Consider the following 6570-nt stretch of genomic DNA (forward strand, 5'->3'; position numbering starts at 1 on the left):
CCCCCCCCCCCCCCCGCGTGCACCTGGTTTTGTGTGTGTGAGAGAGGGGGTGATTTGGGGATCTGATTTTGGAGCGGGGTCGAGTTTGGGGTCTGACTTTGGAGGGGGGGTTGATTTGGGGGTCTGACTATGGAGGGGGTTGATTTTGGGGTCTGACTGGAGCGGGGTTGGTTTTCGAGGGGGTCTGATTTTTTGAGGGGGGGTGATTTTTGGGGTCTGATTTTGGGAGGGAGGTTATTTTTGGGTCTGGTTTTTCAGGGGCAGGGATTTCTTCCTGACCCCAAGTACAGCATCGGTGCGACTGTGAGCGGCCGGCCGGTCCAACCCCTGTGCAAACCATCCCGTGCAACCATCTCAACTGTGTATAAGACGAGCCTGATGCAACACGACCCTAATGCCCAAGGCAGATCCTGCAGCTTGGCTCCCAGCAGAACACTGGCACAGCCCAGTGGAAGCCCCCAGCCGCAGCTGTAGGCAACCCCAGATGCCTTTGGGGAGGCTTAAAAATACCTTTGTGCACAGAGCTAAAAAAAACAGGGATTGCCTTGTGATTGTGTCGGCTGCTGCGGTGCTGTGCTCAGCTCAGTCCTCGCTGCTTGTAGCCAGGGGAAAGCGGCTGCGGTGTGCAGTCGGTATTCAAGCGTGCGCTGTGCCTCTAGTCAGTTGTTTCTTTTGCCACGTCTGTAATGTTCCCCCCCCCAAAACTCGGGGATCCTTGCAGGCCATGGGTGCTGGTCTCCAAGTGCAGAGGAGGAGCAGGGTTAGGAAGGGAGTCGTTTTGGGCCTCGAGGTCGGGATTCGGGTGGCTGGTGTTGGGTATGCCTATCTTTTATTCATGGCTGGGGGGTGGGGACTGGCAGCTCTATGCTGGGAGAAAATGGTAAACTGGTTTCAGATGACTCCCTGAAGTAACTGTAGTATCTGTGCGTTCCTTGCTCTGTTTTAAGCGCAGACAGACGTGTAAAGGGGAATTGTAGTGGGGAACATCCATGCAATAGAAATCCTTCCACCTCCAAGATTAATATAATTACACTATGGATTATGGTGTAAACCTATCCTTTTGCAATGTGTTAATTGAAAAATCACAGCCTTCAAGCTTTATGATATCCCTGCATATATAAATCAAGTGCTTAAAGCTGATTTTGTTCTGTATGAGTGTGTTAAACCCTTACACAGGAATGAATATAATGTTGATAAAACAAATGTCACAACAGTGCTCCCAAATTGGTGTGGTAATAGTGTAGATTGCCTTTGGGGGGACCAGTGGATTATCCTGATGGCCTCTTGCCCTCTATCCCTTAACTCATTTACAGTTATTCCAATGATTCTTTTAGATAACTGATCGCACAGAAATGAGAAGTTTAAAGGTCTCATTGCAGAAATTTGGCTGGAATACAAAAAGTTCCTTCATTCTGGTTGGCCCAGTTACGGTGTACATGGTCATAAAGTTAATAATCTTCTTATCCAGGGCTCTACTGGATTGAAATCCTGAAGTTGTAAGGACTGTTCAGACACAAATCTGAAATAGTGTGTTGGATCTCAGTGTATGATCACAATTTGCCCCAGAAGATGTCATTTCTGAGCCAAGGCAGCACGGCCTAACAGTCTCAGCAGGAGATTGCTGAATTCTAATCTCAGGTTTGGCGAGGACTGGCTGTAGTGACTTGGACAAGTTATTTAACATCTCTTTAAATGATTTCAAAAGTGTGAAGGATGCCCTGTACTGTACTTTGTACCATCCACGTGTTTCAGAGGTGATGTTTCTTCTAGCAATGATGCAGTTTTAATACAAGAAGTTAAAACCAGAAGTGTATGATTACATTTCACATCCCATAACATAAAATGCTGTTATCACAAACTAACTCATTTTATCCTGTAGACATGCAGTGATTGTATTTGAGCAAGGCTGATCAATAAGCTAAACGCATCCATAGCAGTCACACATGACCCATAGCTGCTTATTTTTACACAGCCCCTTGGAATTTACAGGTCTCAGCCTTCAGTATTGCATCTTAATCCAAAAGGTCATCTGTTTAGCTCATAGCATGCTAGGGCCTGTAGTCTCCACAGCCACTCCTATGTTTAAAGAAGGCAAGCAGCAGCATTTGGCTTGGCTTCATCCAAGATAGATGTTGTCTTTGGGCAAAATCAGGCTGTTTCTGTATGGCAAAATAGGTATGGGACCATCGCATGCTGCAGAGCTTCTGGAGCATGGTATTGCTGTTTTTATTCAGCCCCCCTGAATGGTGAAGGACTATCAAAGTACAAGCTTTAAAGCCTTTAGTTTTCAGGAAGCTTAACTGAATAGAAGTTTGTACACAATAGGAGTCAGGCCAGAGGACAATTGATAACTTGGCAGTGGTGGTTGATTTCATTCCATCTACTGCCTACTGCTAATGGTGTGATTTGCATAACTATTATGATAATACACTGTCTTGTGAAGAGGAAAAATAGAATTGGAAAAATCCTGACTAGCTGATGGGCATATTGGGAAGAATCTTGACAGCACCTCTTGGTATCTTAGGTGATTCCTGTGTTCTCGAAAGCCTCTGCCATCACTATTTCAATGAGCAATACAGATGGTTTCATAGATTTCATAGACATTAGGAGCTGGAAGGGACCTCCTGAAATCATTGGGTCCAGTCCCGCCCCCCCCCCCCATAGGCGGGAAGTCAGCTGGGATCAAGTAACCCCGCAAGAAATATATCCACCTGTTTCTTGAAAGAGTCCAGAGTAGATGCTGTTCTTGTTCAAATTATGTTCTTTGGCAGTTCCTTTTTTAGATAAGGAAGGTAGGCATTTTTTTCCAGTAAGCTCCAAAGTGCCATTAAGTATCCAGATGTATTTTCTTAACTATTTATGGATTCTGAGCAAGTGCCCAGCTTTTAACTCCCTACCTCCCTGCTCTCCTAAGGAGCTTCCTTGTAACGGCTTGTTTGCTTCTGCCTAGAAAAGGGAGGGATCAGTTCACTCTAGAATTTCCATGGGCTGATCAGACAGAGGTGCGTGTGTGTCACCTAATTCATAAGCAGAGATGTCTATTCTAGTTAGCTGTGAACCAAGGCCAGTCCTCCAAGCTGATTTGGGTTGTCCATACTTGCCCCTGTGTGGAGTCCCACTGTCCTTTGTGGGTCTCAATGCTGGGTGTGAATTGCACAGGACATCTTCCAAGATGAGGACCAAAATGTTCCCAAAACCTGGTTTTGAAACGGACAGTTTCTTTTCAAAGTGACTTTAAGAAAACTCTGTCCACACACGTGCACATGCATCTTTATTTTTATCAGAAGGCGGTAAAGGAAGCCTAACGTATGTGAGCTTTACATTTGGAGTCTTATCACTAAACAAAATACAATAGTACAGAGTAAGCAAATGGCTGTGCAGGCAGAAAATGGGTGTGGGGCACAAGTTTTAAGAAACGATACCGAGCCACTGTAAGTAGAAAGGTTAATCATCGTAATTTCAAAGAAAAAGTGGGAAGGTGGAAGTTAAAAAAGCCTAATACTCATAGTGCTGCTTATTTCAACAGATCCACGGGCTCTTATTTACAGAGAGCCAGTATCATTACTCCTATCATTACTTCTATTTTATGTAAGGAAAAACTGTGGCATAGAGGTGAAAAACAAACTTTCAAAATTGTACCACAGTGTTTGGGCCCAACTTGAGATATCTTAGGCTTGTTTCTCAGAGATGCTGGGTACCCTCTGCTCTTACTGACTCTAGTTGGGTTATTGAGTGATCAACATTTCTGGAAGTCAGACTTCACCTCTCAGAAGTTGGATACCTCAAACCAGAGACCACTTACAAGTGACTTGCAAAAGATCACAGGCTGAGTCACTGGCAGAGCTGAAAATAGACAACAAGCTTTCTGATGCTTTATGCAATAACTGTCAGACCATTCCCTGCCAAAGGAACATGAGGAGAGGAATAAAACTACAAATTGTTGTCTCACTTTGAAATTCAGCATGTGCTGTAGTTGAGGATTTAAAAGACCAAAATAATGAGTAACATGAGTTGTGTGTGTATTTCAGCTCTGCCTCTGACTTGGTGTGTGATCTTGGACAAGTTTTGTAGCCTTTCTGTACCTCTGTCTGCCCATGTGTTCAGTGGCTACAGTCGTATTTCCTCACCTTACAGAGGGGGTCTGCTTAAGCTTAAGCTTAAGCTTGAGCTGTTCAGGCAGAAGCCTGTGTAAACTCAAAGTATCAGCATTAAAATATGCAGAAGGGTGTGGTGGGTGCTCCTCATCACACTTCTGGATCCTTTGTAAGACATTCATGTCCTTTAAGCTTCCATGAGTACAGTAGAGAAAAAAAGTAACCATTAGTAAACTAATCATTGCTGTGTCTTAGTAAAGAATGCATTCAGTTGGCTTCTGTTAACAATTTTGAGGAAAGCAAGCAGTGTATTGTGTATAGAGCCCAACTCCCGAGATGCCATTAAAGCATTGCAAGTTCACTAACCGCTCAGACATCTGTGAATGAAGCTTTATCCCCACTTTTTCACTGCAAAGCCACCAAGCAGGCTGCTGCAAAATCCAAGATTAGAAATAAGTGCAAGCATTTAGGCTGGCAATATAAACATAAAATGATAGGTAGTAAACTTCAGCTGAGCCCATCTTTCTTTTCCCTTGACATACCATGGCTTGCCCAGTGCTGATGTCCCGCTTCCATATGTTCCATCAACCACCACACTTCCAACTTAGGCTCTGGGGCTCCTCATCTTTTTTCCAGAGCACTCCCAAGATCCTGCCTGCCTGGTAAACCAGGCACAGATCCCAAGGTTCCCCGTATGGCAGTGCTGAGCAATAGTTCCCACTTGGCAGCAGGGTCCAGTGCAATCTTTCTGTTTCCTTTAGTACAGGTATGGTTGTTCCTATGCTATGTAGGGAATCCCATGCCTCTTTACAAGCTCTCTTCCTCTCTCTGGACATGAGAATATTTGGTTAAGAGTGATCAGATATTCTGCATTTCAAACAGCTTTCCTGAGGCAGAGGTTCCATGTTGTTGCTGAGCCTCCTGCTGGGGATCTGCAGAAAGGCTGCTGGATTATACTCTGCTGGCTATCATCCTTATTTTCTGTGGCAAGTTAAAGAACTCTGATGTCTTCCTAATTATACCAGTCTGTGCCAGTAGTTCCTGTAGTGGCCATGTGATGCTATGTGACTAAAAGCGAGAGAGAGGTGTTTAGAGTAGTAGAAAGGAAGGACAGAGGTCCGCAAGATACTTATTTAGACGAAGCCCACACTGTGGACAAGTTTGAGAACCCTACTTCCAAAACAGTAGGTTGTGTGCAATTGGCGGTATTTCCCATTCCCTCCCAAAGAAGATAGAAGTGCAACAGATTTGATGGATGTGTACATACAGTTTTGCACGTGCTAACTAAAAATCTGAAGGTTAGAAGCAGCTGTGGGGTTCCTAGCAAGGTTGTAATATGACATTAGCTGTTACAAAGCTCTGCACTTAATCAAACCTATTTCTACAAAGCTGTCTTTTTTCCATATGACTTCACTGTAGAGCCGTAACGTAAGGATTTATAAAAATAGCATTCTGATTGGGTCCCGAGGTCAAATGCAGTACAGATATGGGAGCTGTTTTGATTTCTCATAGATTCTCACGCACTCTTTGGCTGTAGCTCTTCAATTAGCATGTTGAAAAGGCACTAGTAGAGCTGAAAGTCTCTAAACAGTCTAACGGTGCTAAAACAAATGCAGCAAAAATGTCTTGGTAAAAAACTGTATTGAAAGGAGTGTCATTTGGGAAAGTTTGTCTAATGGACCAACACTTGGAAAGCTCATTTTTGTGAGCAAACTGCATGAAGTCTTGCCCAAGGCTGTCTGCAAAAGGTGTTTTGCTTGGCCACAGTCAGCTGCCTGGGTGATGAGAGTAACCTGGCTTCAGTGATTTGTAGTTTAAACCATTACATTTTCTAATTCCCCATGAATAAGTGAGAAGCATCTTGATGCACTGATGTAATGCTTTTCCTGGAATCTACTATCACTGTTGTGTGAAGATGAGTCAGTTGGAGTTGTGGATTCGTGTTACTGTTGTCACTATGCTAAAATAGCTAAGGAGGGCTTGAATCTGAGCCCTGTTGTGGAGCTACTTTGGATACGTGTTCAGAGGGTTGGCATGTGGTTATAGTTGCTCCGTTTACCAAAAGTCAACCTTCTCTGTAGTCTGTCCAGCTGCAGTGGTGCAGACTCTCAGCTGGCATGAAACAAACTAGTTCCATCAAGTTGAACTGAATTCATCTCTCTTATGCCAGCAGAGAATCTGACCCACGCTGGTAGCTTATTCCTGATGCTTGGGAGCAGTTCTCCATGTTTTAATTGGGCTTTCTTTGGAGAAAGAGAAGAATCTGTAATCATGTGCCAGGTTTTGTAAATACCTTTGGCATTTCTGAGCACTGTTGTAATCAGACTGCAGACAGCATATCTGCTGCAAAGTCTGAGTTTTAAGATTTTTGTTGCCTAAGGAAAGTGCACTAACATATGCAGTAAAAAAAAAATGTCTTAAAGCAGCTAGAGGCCTAATGCTTTTTTTTTTTTTTTTTTTTTTTTAAAAAATTGGG

General features: G+C 43.7%; 1 protein-coding gene across 1 annotated transcript in view; it reads left to right on the forward strand.

Annotated features, from left to right (window-relative positions):
* The window catches only part of UBAC1 (UBA domain containing 1), a 25212-nt gene that overhangs the window by 378 nt on the left and 18264 nt on the right, over positions 1 to 6570 (forward strand). The gene's annotated exons all lie outside the window — the stretch shown is intronic.

Source organism: Gavialis gangeticus, unplaced genomic scaffold (genome assembly GCF_001723915.1).
Source record: "Gavialis gangeticus isolate Ggan-Ray unplaced genomic scaffold, GavGan_comp1, whole genome shotgun sequence".
Taxonomy (NCBI): domain Eukaryota; kingdom Metazoa; phylum Chordata; order Crocodylia; family Gavialidae; genus Gavialis; species Gavialis gangeticus.